Source organism: Watersipora subatra, chromosome 8, assembly GCF_963576615.1.
Source record: "Watersipora subatra chromosome 8, tzWatSuba1.1, whole genome shotgun sequence".
Lineage (NCBI taxonomy): Eukaryota > Metazoa > Bryozoa > Gymnolaemata > Cheilostomatida > Watersiporidae > Watersipora > Watersipora subatra.
In genome coordinates, this window is record NC_088715.1 from 20,151,997 (window position 1) to 20,169,372 (window position 17,376).

Sequence of the window (17,376 nt, forward strand, 5' to 3'; positions counted from 1 at the left end):
ACCCTCGCCCAGTGGTCGTTAGGGTGGACTTCGTCCTTCAAATGTTCTTTGTTGAAAAAAAACAGGCCAACCTGACCTCTTCCGAAGAGGCGGGTGCACAAGTTCGGCGTGCCCTCCTTCTTGTTGGAGTTGAGGGTACATATGAGCCTATTTAGGCGACCTATAATGCCATACTGTGCAGCTGGCACCCTGGTAGAGGGGTAAAAGGAGCAGAGGATTACTCCCGGTCTATTTGATGCCCTTCTCAAGGTCTGCTCGTACTTGGAAACCTTGTCCCTATCCACGGCGTCATCTCTTCGGCTCATGATGTCGGGAACTCCGGAAATGACAATCTTTATTCCGGGGATTCCGCACCTGTACAACAGCTCCTCCAGGGTGGCTTCTCCTAAGGCAATTTTTTTCACCCCCACTGGTGGCGTGATGTAGTGAGCTATGCTGTTCCCGACTATTGTGTAGTCCTCCATCTCTATTATTACTTTCTCTATTATTATTGCTCTTTCTTTTTCTATTAAACCCCTTCTATTATCCGTGCTGTTAACCTCCTCACTTTCTATTGTCAAGCCTTTCTTTTACTTTGAGCCCTTTCTATTGAATCCAACTTTGGTTGTAGTATTCTAAGTGTCTACAACAGAAGTTATTTGGAATAAACAAAATCATTGTCACGTTTATTTATTCTATCTCTAGTACTCTTTCTTATTGGGTTACTACTACTATTATCTCCTACCCATGTTTTCTTTCTATTCCCTTCCCTACTATTACTAACTACTTCCTTATCCTGAGACTCTTTCATGTAGCGCGAAGCTTTTTCAAATAATAATCTCAAGTGTTTCCTATTCCTTCTTACTCTTCTTCCGTTCATAGCCACCCAGAAGCTATTTGGTTCTAAAGCCTCCTTAATAACTGTTGCCTCTCTCCCTTCATCTTCGTGGTTTATTTTCACCCATACTCTATCCCCTTCTTTTAATACGGACAATCTCTTTGGCCTCTTTACCCTATCAAAATTGCTTTTCTGTCTCTCTTTGAGATGTCTATCTCTTTCTTTGAACTGTCCGAGATTGGGTATGACCAAGTGCTGTCCTGGTAACTCATTTCGAATTCTTCTATTATACATTAACTCATCTGGCCTATTTCCACTTTCAGTGGGGTAGTTCTATAGGCTAGCAAGGCCAGGTTCTTGTCCTTCTCTTTCCTCCACAAACTTTTTATTATCCCTACCGCTCTCTCCGCTAAGCCATTACTTTCAGGATATCTAGGACTACTAGTTTCTCCTATTATGTTGTACCTTATCAAAATTTCCCTCCATTCGGGTGAGTTGTAACATAGCCCGTTATCGCTACGTACTTTTAATAGGGCTCCCAACCTTGCTATTATTCCTGCGAATTTCAACGCCAATTCTCTTCCTGTTTGGTTATTCATCTGAACTACCTCTATCCATTTCGAGTAGTAGTCCATGAAAATAACGTAGCGCCTTCCTTCGAACTCGAACAAGTCTGTTCCGATCTCTTGCCAAGGTTTCTCTGGTAATGGAGTGTTACACATCGGCTCATGTGATATCCTTCTATTTTTTATACATACCTCACAGCGTTCCACCATCTCTATTATCTCCTTTTTAATCCCTGGCCACCACACTGAATCTTGACACCTTCGGTACGTCTTGACCTGGCCCTGATGTCCACTATGGAGTTTTTCCATTATTTCCTTTCTCAAATTAATAGGTATGTAAACCCTGGCGTTCCACATAATCATTCCATTTACCACGCTGAGCTCATCCTTCTTTTCCTTCAACTTTTTTGCCTTGCCGCATATTGCATATTCCCATCCTGTTTCTATTCCTTTCATCACTGTCTGATACGTTTCATCCGTTTCCGCGTACCCTTTAATTTTCTCTATTAGCACATCCTCTATTGCTGCTACTATCCTACTAGCATGGTTTTCCACTCTTTGTAATTTTATTTCGTCTCTTTTTGATGCTGGTCTTGATAACAGGTCAGCCAAAAACATCTTGTCTCCTGGTGTGTGAAAAATATTATATCTGTATCTCATCATCCTCATCTTAAATCTTTGAATCTTTAATGGCAAGTCTGACAGATCTTTATTTCCCAGCAGCGGAACCAGTGGCTTATGATCAGTCTCAACTTCAAAGTCTCTCCCCACCAAGTAGAAATCAAATTTGTCACATGCCCATGCTACGGCCAGTGCCTCCTTCTCTGTTTGTCCATACTTTTGCTCTGCTTCACTCATTTTTCTTGAGGCATAGGCTACTGGTTGCCATCTCCCTTCTCTATTCATCTGCAGCAAAGCTGCTCCCAATGTATGTTTACTGGCATCTGCTATTATCCGGTGTTTACTACTATTATCAAATAAAGTCAAGACTGGTGCCGTAGAGATGATCTCCTTAATCTTTTCAAAGCCCTTCTGCTGTTCCTCATTCCAACACCATGCTGCATTGTTTTTGTCTAATAGTCTCAACGGTCTTTCCACTTCTGCTAACAAGGGGCTAAACCTTCCTAAATAGTTCACCATCGCCAAGAACCTTCTCAAACTCTTCCTGTCTATAGGTGCTGGCATCTCCTTGATTGCTTTTTCTTTTTTTGGATCTATCCGAATTCCTTCTTGGTTTAGGATATGACCTAAAAACTTGACTTCATCAACTCCAAACTGACATTTTTCTCTATTAAGTGTCAACCCTGCTCTATTAAGCTTGTCTAGCACTTCGTGAAGCCTTATGTCGTGTTCTTCTTTGTTCTTTCCTACTACCAGAATGTCATCCATCATACAAACAACTCCTTGTTGTTGCCCTATTATCTTACTCACTTGGCGTTGGAAAAATTCTGGAGCTGCCGAAATACCGAACGGCATTCGCTGAAACATATACCTACCAAATGGTGTAATGAATGTAGTAAGCTCTTGTGACTCTTCCGCTAATTCTGTCTGCCAAAATCCTGAGTTAGCATCCATTTTGCTAAAAATGACGCTGTCCTCTAGCTCGGCTATTGTTTCTTCCAATGTAGGCAGTGGGAAATTTTCTCTGAGCACACTCTTGTTTAGCTGCGTCAGATCAACACAAATTCGGACTTTTCCCTTACTCTTTGGCGCTACTACCATTCCTGAACACCACTTTGTTAGTTTCTCTATTTTCTTTATTACTCCTAATTTTTCCATCCTTGCTATTTCCTGTTTCGTTGCTTCCTTCAGACCTATAGACAACCTCCTTGGCACTTGGAGACACACCGGTGTCGAATCTTCCCTTAAATTTATCCGGAACACGTTTGGTAGTGTTCCAAGCTCTTTGAACAAATTTGGGTATTTCTTTGCCATCTCGTCCTCTATCCTAGTCACTCTTTGAATTGTCTTAACTAGCCCTAACTTTATTATTTCCGGTTTCCCTAACAGATTACTATTGTTTCCCTTCATAACACTGATCCTCGCTATTATTCTTTTTCCTCTCTTTGAGATCAACTCAATTTTTGACTCGCCTATCGTCTCTAACCTCTTGCAATCTGCCCCTTTCAGTACTCGTTTAGTTGGTTCAATCTTGCAGTTTATCCTCCTTGCTGTTGCTTCACTCATAACTGTTACATCAGCTCCTGTGTCTATCTCGAAGTTTATGTATTTGTTTTTAGTTTTCAAGCTGATTAGGAAGTCATTGGCCGCTTTAAATCTTTTTAATTTTTCTTTTAGTCATAATGAATCTTCTGAATATTCCGATGCATTATTTTCAACCATGCTTATTTTCTTATCTGTTAGCCGGTTAGGACAGCTTCTTGCCATATGTCCTGTTTCCGAGCAAGCATAGCATGTGATAGGTGACCTTTCATCGTTTTTTCTTAGACTGCCTGCCCCCCTGGTTAAGTTTCGTCCTCTTTATCCTCTATTATACCCAGTTACTCTATTCCTGAAGCAATCTTTTGATATGTGTCCGAATCTATCACATGTATAGCATTGTACTCCGGATCTCCCTGTACCGATATTACCTTTGTTTCTTGCTCTTCCGTCAGCTCTACCTCCTATCCTCTGTATTAACTCATCATCCTCTTCTTCTCCTATTACTTGATCTATTGTTTCTTTTTCCCTTGTTGTTATTATCCCCGCTGCTATTGTGGCCGACTCGTACTGACTGCACCTAGCTCTTGCCTTCTCTAGGGTGATATTCTTCTTAAGTAACAACTCTTTTCTCATTTTATCATCATTCATACCCATTATCAAAACCTGCAGTATTAGATCTTTTTCTAACTCCTCCAGCCTGCATTGTTTTGCTGCCCTCCTCCAGCCTGCATAAATCTTCACAATTATCCTGTTTCATAGTAAATAATCTGTGTCTCGTTGCTACTATATTTTCCGTCTCAGAAAAATAATCGTCAAATTTTTCTTTAATGTCGTCATATTGCATGGCGTCGACCTCTATCTCCCATGTTTCAAAAATATCATACCCCTTCTCTCCCATACAGTCCAACAGAAACGCTGCCTTCTTTTGTTCTAAATCGTATTCTTCTGATTCTACTTTTCTTGTCACCCTGGTGTGTTCCTTTCTTTTTAATCCTGCCGACACAATCGCTATCTCAAATCTCTTAATAAATCTCCTCCATCCTTCCAATTCGGCTCCTGTTTCTAGTCTCAGCTCGGGTGTCTTAACCCCCTTCCCGAAAATACTATTATTGTGTCTGTCGCTCATTTTCCAAGTTATTATCCTCAATCCTTCACTATTGTATAACTTATAATTTTTTTTTTCAACTATTATCCTCGCAAATTCTCTCTCTAATCATCAATTATTCGCTATTGCCTAATAATTTGATTATTATCGCTACTATTATCGTTGACTTACTGAAATTTCCTTGTAGTCGCCACTCTTGACACCATCTAATGTACCTGATTTTTGCGTCCTACCTCTCGCGTGCTCGCAGTTAAGATGCCGCTATCTCCCTTTCTCGTCGCGAACCGGACATCCGGTTCTCCGCATCACAAGGTGGTTATCAGATATTATCACAGAATTGCTTTAGTTTACTGGATTATGTATCCAAAACGGTTTTTATGTGAAATTAAATGTGATTTTGTCAAATTCTCCTCATTAGCTCCATTGTTAACAACAGTGCAGTCAAGCGTGAGGTACAATACAATGTCGTAACGTCATGCTATTTAAGTCTGACCAGACAACTGATGGGAATAGCTATTATTGGCCAATCTAGGTTTATATATCTACGATTATTTCATACAGAAATAAATTGCGTGTGATTTCATTCAATGTTTTATTAGCGAAGGAAATTCACTAGCCGAGGAGCGTACGACCATTTGCTCTGCTTCACTATGTGAGGGCGCTCCCTTATATACAATAACGTCACCCGTTCCGGCTAACGGTAAGAATACCAGCTAACAAAGTGAATAAATAGGATCGCTAGCGCGTTGGTATGACAACAATTTAAGTGACGATAAATGATAGCATAACGAGTAAAACAACGATATAATAAAAATGACATACAATAAAATAAGACAACAACACGAGTGACGACAAGTGACAGCACAATCAATAAAGCAACGATAAAATAAAAAAGACAACACATACACTAGAATAAGAAGTGTAACGTCACGGCCCGGCGTCCACGACACGTTAATTGACACTTTACTAATACTTAAAAGTTGAAAATTAAATAATCACTGCTAAAAATGTTTTCTGTAAAATTAATAAATAAAGGTTTTTGCTTAAACGTTAACAATTGTGTTGTGAAAAAAACGTACTGTGTGACGCTGATACTGCATAATACCGAATCATGCAAGCAACTATGACATTTAGGAGTGGGTTATATGCTTGATGACTCGTGCGAACTCCACTTAAGCTTTCTTACCTCAGTGATATCGTTAATATCACCATACAAGCGGTGAAATACAATTTGAAACACCACTAAATCTGTACGCTTGTGTATACAACGTACATTTCGAACCAAAAATATGCAGTGTGTAACTTCTCGAATTCTCGCTTTCTCGACGTACTACAAAGATGACGTAGGGAAATTTTCAAGCTTTGTCATGACGCGACCTTTCAATCAAACCAAACTATTGACCAATCAGCGTCCAGATACGACGAGGCTTAGCAACCGATGTTGCTATCCGCCGTGACTTCCGACAAGCAACAACAGTGAATGTTGTTTTGAACGTTAATTTTGTTTCTATTTTTACCGTCTATTTGACGATTTAAAATGGTGAAACGATGTCAATGGGGTCTTTGTGACTCCGTTGACATCGTTTTTGGCTTTGTGACTTTATTTGAATGTCAATAAAGATAATTTCTACAAAATATTGACTTCATAAAATAAACCGAACAAACATTAACATACATACATACATGTACATTATGATAAGGGCAGAAGTAATCATTATTCCAACAGTCATTTTTTTATCCGAATGAGAAAAATAGCTGGACATTGAGCTTCTCGCCGCTATGATGGGTACACCACTTGGGTACTTAGCACCCAAACCATACAAGACAGTGGCCACCAGCAGTGGTGAACAGAATGCTGACTCAACGCTAGAGCTAAATATATTGCTATAGAGCTATATATTGGTTGTGCTATATGTATCTGAGATGGCCATGGAGGCTGCATATGCTTTGATGCTTTGCTCCTCCTCTTTCACTGTCTGCTGTACACTTTTGAGTCCCCTACCGCCATCTTTCCTATCAAGATACAATCTAGTAGTATCAGATTTTGGGTGGAGTGCTCCATGCATGGTCAGCAGTTTATGAGTTGCTATATCTGTTTCTTTGATGGCTTCCTCAGTCCACTTTATTATGCCTGCTGGATATATTATTACTGGCAGTGCGTAGGTATTTATGGCCATGACTTGGTTCTTGGCATTGAGCTGGCTCCGTAGGACCTGCCGAAGGCGTTTCTTGTATTCGGTAATGGCTTTGTGACGTACCCCTCGGCTTCGTGGTTGATGTTGCTTTGCATAATCCCTAAGTACTTGTACCCTTCTTCTATATCTTTGATGGTACTATTTGGCATTCTTAGGCCATCTGTGAGCATAGAATGGCCTTTCTTAAGAATTAGCCTTCCACATTTCTCAATACCGAAGGTCATTCCGATGTCCTTGCTGTATACCTGAGTGAGATGTATTAGCGAATCAATGTCCCTTTCTTTGTTAGCGTACAGCTTGATGTCATCCATGTAGAAGAGGTGGTTTATCTTCTATATATATATATATATATATATATATATATATATATATATATATATATATATATATATATATATATATATATATATATATATATATATATCCAATATATTTAGCTCTAGCGTTGAGTCAGCATTCTGTTCACCCTTGCTGGTGGCCATTGTCTTGTATGGTTTGGGTGCTAAGTACCCAAGTGGTGTACCCATCATAGCAGCGAGAAGCTCAATGTCCCTGTTCAACAGCTGAACTTTTCTGAAATAAAGTGAAACAGAATGTATTATCACACTTTGTATATATTTTAGAGATTTAACATTAAAATTTTATTATTATAAGGAACACTTTTTCAATACATACTTGAAGAATTGTTGACTATTTATTTATAGCATTGTAACTAAAACACATGTGTTTTATTTATAAACACAGTGTCTTCAATAAAGTGTTGAAACTCACTACTTATTTTAATTTTATACCTATTGTCAGTTATGTCTGCAGTCAGTGGGCGTTTCTTTCGGTCTTCATTTACCAGCCGACTGATGATCATGGAGGACACTGGCTCTGCAATGATTTTTCTGTTCCTTGGCCTGTCCCATTCCTGCGGTTTTGATGTGCAAGCTGGTTTACTGAGAACTTCTTGAAGGCCACTGGTTAGCCAGTCCTTCAACTTGAGAACTAGTCCTAAGACATGGACACATTCCCCTCCAGCTCTGAAATTTAAATGTCTTATTATGAAATAATGGGCCTCAATTAAATTCAATCAAAAATTAAATGTATCAATTAATGCACATCTTGACAGTAACGTGTCTAAAATACTATCAATAGACATGTTGCACAGAATTCTTCCAATCTCCCGTTTGCCATATCAAAAATCGTAAAAAAACTGTCAACGTACAAATTATTTGGTCTAATCTTGACAAGTGCTGTACCTGGTATAGATCGGACTCATGGAACAAAAATGAGGCAGTCATGGTGAATATTACTAAAACATACACTTATTTTTCTAAGAATTAAAGAGTTAATTTACCCCGCTTTACAAGAACAGTGTGCATCAGTGAGTTTTAGCGGCTTTTCATTCTTTCGCGGTGACCGGTACGTTGTCGCCTTTACAGTAGGCCTACTTTCTTCATCTTTTTTTTTCAACAAACACATTCACTGATGCAAAAAAGCTTTTATTCGCATACTTTCTTTCTTGAATTTGTTGCCTAAGAGTTGGAATATACGGTAAAAAGCTTTCACCAAAATCACTTGGTAAACATTGTAAACTTCGTGTAGCCGCCGCCATTTTGGTTTATGCTTGTCAGAGGTCGACTAGTTGCTTAGTCACGTGACGAGTGGGTGGACCTACTCTAGGAATCGGCGTCATGTCAAATTGGGCAGCAGTCCAATGTTGTGCAGCGCGGAGTTACGCGACCAATAGAAATGCACGTACGTGGGAGATCCCTGTCACAAAACAAATAGGCCCCACCCACTATTTTTATGCAATTTATAAAGTAGAGACCACAAGTCCACAACGATAACAAACAGAAATGACTCCCATTTGCTGTTGCACTAAATTGATTGTTCTATTATATACCATTTGAAAGAAGACAAACTTTTTTACAAGATACTGCTAATGATTTTTCTAATTTAAGATAATCCTTTTAAAATTACAAAACCTATCGAAATTCGAGCAATAGGCCAGCTTCGATAATAATTGTAAAGATTTTTTTTTATACTGTATAAAACGCAGCAATGAAATCAGAGCTACTAAAATGGAATCTCTTACTGTTTGTTAATGTTTTGGTATTTTCGTTAGAAATAAACTAAACATGAACTGTTCACGGCTAGTCTGCTAGCTTGTATTCGGGATACTTTTACAGTTTCGATTTTATTTAATAATATGCTTGCAAATAGAGGCTTATTTATAGGTGTTATTTAATTAACTTTACTAGAAAATGCTATATCAAATTGTCCGCTGGTTTGAAACTAGCGTGACGGTTTTCGGTTTTGCTGCTGGGTTTTAACTGGTTTTTTACTGCTGGGCACCAGGTATGACGTAAACGCTACTGTACACTACATGTACATACGTATTATAGCAGCACGGCAATACAGCGCGACCGTTCGACGAGGTTCTGGGTGAGATAGTAGTTTCATTTCAGCCATATTCTGGATTAAAAGAGATTGTACTACGAATAACGATGAGAAAATAATCGCTGTTGTTTGGTACTTCAGTCTATACTACGCATTAGTTATTTGAAAAATAATTTGGAGCTTTTAGCAGTTTTGGAAACCAAGAAGCAAGTGTTAATTACGTTACTATTTCACTAAAGAGTTTTTGCTGCATGTCTGATCATCGCATGCATTTCAACGTATAGTCGAGAATTACCAACATGAAGTGTCTAAACTATTTTTTTATAAACAACTTTTGGTGAGATTCAACTATGAATAATCAAATAGGTTATTATATGAATTTTTGTATGTAATTATAAAAATACAATTTAAGCATTTGATTATTAGTTTCAAGTTTTAAGAAAATGCATGCAATTATGAAATGTGGCCGTTTCTGGTTATTGACTTACCTACATTGATGCATGGAACACGTGGACGCATTAAGACGCGTATCATTCAGCTTACTGTCAAATTTGGTTGTTGATGCTTATTATTTTTAACAAGTTTAATGGCTAGTTCAGTTTGCTTTTCCTTCCTTCAGACTCTTATGACTTGTTAATAAAAAAAACTATATATTCTTGTTAGCAGAAGAAATCATAGAAAATCTTTGACAGCTAATTGAGCATTAGGGATGTGGAATAGCGACAATGGGCAGAATGAAAGATCGGCTATCATGGTGGAGTTGGTATTGGTAGTATTAGTATACCTGACCATTGAACATAATGACAGTCAGTCTCTGGTATTGTTTGCCATTGCTGAACCTTGCTTTAAATCTTAAGTTAGCAAAGCATACTCATTTGAGATTTAAAACAAATGCATGCATTTGCACATATGCGTTGTGCAAACTCTTGAACATATATAGACCATCTGATCAGGCGGATGCAACCGCAGTGAAAACAAGACAATTCTTATTTAAGCACATCCGTCATAATGTGAAATAAGGAGTTTTTATATTTTATGTAACCAATCTAATATATATTTAAATGAGCCACGTTTCTTTAGTTCAATGCATCCCACAGCCACATATGTATTTTTCTATGTAAATGTAGTTAGAGACTCAAACCTTTTAGTTTAGGTCATTCCTTATGCAACTGCTAAATAACACTGGCCATTTCTTAGCAATTGTATAAGGTACATGTATACTGTGTCAGTGTTCAGCATCATTTTGTGCGCTTATGATGCTGAGCATTGACACATTGTTTGGAGAAGTACTAGTGATAGTACTGTATGTGCCACAAATCTCCATAAAACTCCCATAATCTATTTACAATGGATTGTATTTTAGTTTACCTTAATCAGCCTTTTCACCTAACTTTTTAGTCAAGCTTCAATTTACATTGTACATATTTCAGTAAACTGCAATTTGTTGTTAAATTCAGCTTTTGACAGTGTTTTCGGTGACATGACTCATTTATTTAGATATCATTTAGCTGACATTTTATCCTTTGCGGATATGCTGACATATTCATCAACTCCTGTAAAAGGGAGATGATGCCATTGCTTAGCGGTATTGAATTTTTATATAGCGAAATGGCTAGCTGTTAGTGACTATCCCATCAAATCTCTAAACTAGTTGCACACCTTTATAATTTTGTGTACACATTAGCCTTCCAGTGCAATATTGACTACACAATATACGTTGAAAAAATTGTTCTGTTTAGTATAGCATTTAATGCCGTTCTGGTGTTATAAATAATGCTAATCATGTGTAACTGTAGAAAAATACTGGTGTCGTTTGTGTCAAGTTCTTAGTGACATATATGCTCTGGATGGCAGGTTTTCCATAATTTTTATGATTTAGTCTTACTGCCACCTGTTAGTGCATGGATGTCTGTGAATAACCAAAAGCTGAGACAGTTGAAAACAGATCTTTACGATGGCCATTTAACACTTTACAATTGCCAGACTGTCATATAATGCATTTTCATCAATCAGAAACTCTTTTCCCAAAAATAAATCTAGTGTTCAGTTAACCTCAGTTACTCAGCTTCTTATAAATAATATATGCCAGCCTATCTGTAACCTCCATTGATAGTTTCGGGGATATTCCATAGACCCATCAGCTATGTTAGGTGGTGCTGGTACAGGACAATTAGATGCGCCTCGCTGAGATGGAGCGGAGGGAGGGTAGGTCAGAGCAACCAGGCTTCCATCAGATTGGGCCTTCCTCAATTTTTTATCTTTGCTTTTAAAGCTCATTCTCTGAATGGGACTTTGGTGTGGGTAATACCAGTTTGATGTGAGCTTCTTTTACACTCAGATCAATCCAACTAAAATTCAGTTGCATACATACATGTATTTTTATCTGTAGTAGCCTATTGGTCGACTAAGACTAGCAGTTCCTTGTATAATTCAACTCAAAAGCTCAACTCCATCCATTGACTGGCTTCATCAGATCAATCAGTCAGGTATGTTTGTAAAAGTCTGCCTCACCTATTTAAATTTATGGCTAGAACAATTGTAGTGATGCTTGTTTACATTTACGCAATGTGTTAACCTCTCCCCCACAATGTTGTTGACCACTAGTTTCTCTCATGAACTTTAATAGGTGTAGACCTAACAGCATATCTTTATAAGTTATGTAAGGTTCAGCAAGACTATTTATTCTGTGCAATTAATATCAGTAGGCCCACATTATGTTGGCCAACTCATCTTTGTTGTTCAAGCGCTTGGTTCCCAATAAGTAGGCATACTTTACACATGTGTATATATTGTTACACTTGTGTATACACTTGTTACTACTATCATGTTTATGTGTCTCATCAATTGGTTGCTTACAAAATTTTATTGTATCAATTGGTTTTCTGTGAAATAAAATGAGTTGGCCATGCTGCAGTAGGTCATTCAGATATTTTGTTTACCTGCATAATCAGGCTTCACTGTTGCCTTTAGGTGTCTCCTAGCAATTGACTACTTCCATCTGATGGCTATCTGTAAATATTCCAACAATGGCATCTGAGACAGGTAAGTCTTAGCAAGTATTACTGGCTATACCATAGAGTTACAGTGTGTATGTTGACACTGATGAATGTTTTAAAGCACCTCTTGTTACAATGCTGCCTGCACTAAGTTTCTGTTTCCTCACACATCATATCTATTCTCTAGTTATAACCAATATAAATACCTTTTTATAAAGGCTGTTTTCTAGGCATAGAGTGAGCAAAGGACTAAAGCAAGTAGTAAATGGAGGCTTCTCTTCTTTATAACTATTACCTTGTGTTTAGTTTACCAAAGCAAAAGCTATTATCACCCCATATTTGTGACACCTCAGGTTTTACTTTTGACTTGAAAAAAATTCTGTGTAGCCCAAAAATGATAGAGCATACAATAAATATAGGCAACTTGTGCACATTTCTGCTATTAGTTTTGGCGGGGACTATTTCAAACCTCCAGCTTCACGATCCTTCATTAGAGGTAAGTCTTGTATCATCATTAAAAGCTCCAGGAAGGTTGTTTGCGGTTTCAAACTGTTGTATTATCTTTCACCAGTCATTTGGAATTTGTTGCATAGCCTCTACACAAACTGTGTACTTGCAAATTTAGTGAGTAATTAAATAAGTCTATTGTTCCAAGGTTTTTTGTGTGTTTTTCCCTGAATAATCCATTTTAGTATTGCGCGTCTTTTTTGTATGTGATGTTCCGTAAACCCAGGTAATTGCAAGTCATTTTGGGGTAAGAGAGTTTTGTAAAATAATAAGTGTGTGACATGGTAGAGCAAATGTTTACTTCTATTAGAACGGATAAAAGGGTTTTGTTATACAGTGAAACACGGATAACTCAAACTTCAAGGGACCGAGCAAAAGTGTTCGAGTTATTAGAGCGTTCAAGTTATCAGGACAGTCATAAGTGCACATATTTATCAGTAGATACATGTACATATACAAACTATATATCAATCAAAAGCATAGATTGCTTGTTGCAAGTTAAAGGGTCTCTCGTGTAAAGTTTTAAATATTTTTAATTAGAAAGTATAGATATTTTTCTATCACTTGAGATTTGTTTGTTGCTTTAGGTGATGTGACTGCCAAGACGTTCTCAGATTAAAATTGGCAAAACTTGATCGCGGTTAAAACGCTCAGAAAAAATACATACGTATTTTTCTACCGAGCGTTTTAACTGTCAGGGTTTGAAACGATAGATGACCAATAAGTCAAAAGAAACAATAAATTAATAGATCATGGAACACCACAACTGCTGCAAAACATTGCACTAAGCACTGCGATACATCAACGAGCAAGCGTGAAAATCTAGGGTCATTGCTATGCTGCTAGAAATATCAAGCATGGGAGTTGTCCAACCATTACAGCTTTTGCAAAGCAATTATAAGGGACATCAGTTGGATTGGGAGTTGTCTGACCATTATAATGAAGAGCTTAATGAATGAAAAACAGCATAAAATTGTTACTAAATCACGATTATTATTGATCAACACCACTTAATATGAAAGAGACTAACTGGCTACAACAATTATTAATGGATATTCAGCGAAGCAAACAACTCTACAGAGTATCAGGCAAAAATAGAGGTATATCGCAAATATTACAGGAGCCAGCCAAATTTATGGCTTGTTGGAGCAAAGAAGCAGCCGGCGTGCACCAGATCAGCAATCAGCCATCAGTAAAAGAATCATTTACAACACTTTATTTAGTATATTTAGTTATAGCTTATAACATCATTATAGTCTAGAAAATATTGTATTGTAGAGCAGTAAAAAAATATAGCATAATTATTCATTAACTCAGATATTGTATTTTATGAGAAAATATTGACGAAATGGTTGTAAAAAGAATGGCATAATATGATAATAGTTTCTCTTGCTTCATATAAATTAGCTAGCTAGTAGCGTCTTAGAACGAGGATTACTGTAAAATTAATTTTATAATGCTGCCACTGTTAGTTTTTGAGTTATGGCCAGTTTTGTGCAATTTGTTACCGGACTTAGAATATTTTTCACTTTTCATTCGCTTGTCATCATGGAATCCCAACCACAGTAAGGAATTTTAGCTCACCGCAAGGAATCTGAAATATAAATTAAACAAAAGCTTACGCAAAGACCACAAGTAAAACACAACCAACCAATGACATTCGACAATGGCTCAAGGACAAGTATAAAAGAGGGGCAAAATCAAGGGAAGAGCAGGAGAAGCTGGCAGCGAGCCAGGCAGGAGCGAGGAGAAGTTGGCAGCGAGCCAGACGGCAAAGGGGAGCCGCAAAGAAGAGCCAAGATAGGAGGATTAACATAAGCCCAAGATAGCCAAGGAGCCAGCAGCAACCAGCTCGCCGAGGATAGACTCAACAAACATGATTCACCCAAAAGAGGTGGCAAGCCAGGAAGCCATAAAGCCCTGAGAGAAGAGAGCTAACTCAGCCGCCCCTGTTTACAATAAGAGCTACTGCTACACGCCTAACAGATACGTACTCATTTAACCTAGTAAGGCCATAACAAATAGAGCTACTACATAAGCATATTGTTATTTTTGCTTGAGCTAGTAAGCCTTGACATAATAATTGTTATTTTGACCTTTGGAGAAAAATAGAGTTCACAGACGCTTAGAAACAAACCACTGGCGTGTTATTGCCAATTATAAGATAATTACCTGCAGAGGGTTGCCCACAAGAGATAGTAGGCCTCATAATCTCAATAATACTTGATACTTGGGCTCATCGTTACAGCAACGCCTTACTGTCAAAACAAACGGCAAGGATAACTATAGTAGTGCCCATCTCCATTGATTGAGTTGCTATTTCAATTTTGCTGTATAGCAACTGTCTGATTTTTGTGGGGCAGAAGTGCCACTTTGTCTGCGGTCAAAATTTGTCTTGGGAGAAATTTAACTCAAGGTACCGAGGCTAACCATTACACATAGAACCATAGAACCATTGTAGTATATCACTCAAAGGAAACGCACAAAAACAGTACATTTCATATTATTATTTAAATATCAAATTATTATTAGCCTACTTCTTATATTTATTATTATAATATATAGTAATAAATTAAATTATTTAAAATTTCTCCCTTGACATAACCAAGATCAATTTTGCAGTAAGTCAGTTATTACAAAACTGCTTTACTATTAAAAACCCATTATCAATTTTGCCGATATTACTTTAAAGTTATCCAAATTTTACCTTGCTTTTCTTGCTTTTGGAGGGCTTATCGCTAAGCGGATGTTTGGCAAAATTTGATTTTTGCAAACCTTTAGAAAAGTCGTTAATGAAAATATTTGCCGATGTTGGTAATAACGAGGCCTAAGAACTACTAAAAGTCGATGTTTATCTCTATGGCTTGGAATAAAGTGATATTCTAAAGTGATAGTAACAACCGTCTCGGTAGCCATTTGGCAAAAAACTGTTCGAGTTAACGGAGTTTCAGTCGAGTTATCTAAAGCCATTTGTCTTTGCGTGGGAACGGACCAAGCAAATCCCATCAAGTTAATCATGTGTTCGATATATCCGAGGGCGATTTATCCGAGTTTCACTGTAGTTTCTAGGCTAGTTCACTCTATTCCTACACTCAAAACAATAGCTTTAAGACTACAATCTATGCTTATTATACAGCCGTGGCCAAAAGTATTAACACTCCTATTTATTATGTGATCAATTAGGTTTTCGCTTTTTTATCGCCGCTCTGGGCTACCCAGACCAGACAATTTACATATTAACTGATTCATCACAAACTCTTCTTTCCTGTAAAACATTTATCTAAAACAAAAAACTAGGTATATTCCAGTAGTCTCTGGGAGCATGTAAAACCGAAGTTACAAAGTATTAAACAAAAGTATTAACACTCCTACTCATTATGCCATTAATTAGGTTTTTGCTCTTTTACCACCGCTCTATGTCACCCAGACCAGACAGTATGCGTATCAAATTATTTCTCTAAAGATTTTCCAAATTATAAATCATTTATCAAAATAGCTATTCCAGCAGTCTCTGGGGGCCATGCGAAATCTGAGTTTTTTTCTTAGAGAAAACTTTTGGAGGCCTCAAACTCTGAGGCCAATTCCTCAGTGAAAATAGTTTTATCATTAGACGTTTTAATCTCATTAGAAAAATTTGATTCTCAGCTTTCTAATGTTGTGCAATATGCATGGCTTAAATAGGCTATGCTTTAAGTAAAGTTTATTCGAAACTAATACAATTTCATCTAAATAGACTAGACAACAAAGGCAGGGGTGTTAATAGTTTTGGCCACGACTACATGTAGGTAATTTGATGCTAGTGATTTGTTTTTTAGGAAGTTCTATATACGCAGTCATTCTTCATTTATCGCGGTAGTTGCGTTCCAAAAATAACCCGTGATAGGTGGAATCCATGAAGTATTCAGGTTTATTTTACAGTGCAATACTGTACTGTAGAAGGAAAAAAATCGCCCGAACAATAATTTCAATATCGGTAATTAACACTGCTGCTGTCCTCCTTATATTATTTTCCTCCTTTATGAAACAAACCAAAAATTGATTTATTTCGTAATGTCGCCCTACGGCCGCATAGCTTTTACCTTCCTTTAGCATGTACAGAAGTGTAACTTTTTCTGCAATAGTTAGCAGCTTCCTCAGCCTCTATGGCGCGCCTGAAGGCCCTTTGTCGGTGCAGAACGTTCTTCGACATTATGGGTCACGGAGAAAATTTGCGAACATAAGTTTGGCAAAATGTACAGAAACTAAAACTGTTGAAAAATGAAAAAACAATACAGTATGGCATCAATATTTTACTTCTAGACAACAGTGAAGCCCTTAGCCAATCAGGATTCAGAGCACAATGCACTGTAAAAAAATCCGCAAACCCGTAAAAGATGAAGCATGCTAGAGAGAGGGAATACTATCATAAAACCTCTAATGGAATGCCAAGGTGCTCTATTTTTCAACACTTTATCTGTAGGCGGTCAAATGTAGGTGGCGTCCTAATAGGGGTGGCGTTCTAATAGAGCTGGCGTTCAAATAGAGGTGGCATTCAAATAGATGTTTTACTGGAAAATTTTTAAATAATAAGCTTCGGTAGTCAGTAAATAATAATAATGATTTTATCTAACACCTGTACTTTTATGTTTAGAATTTTCTT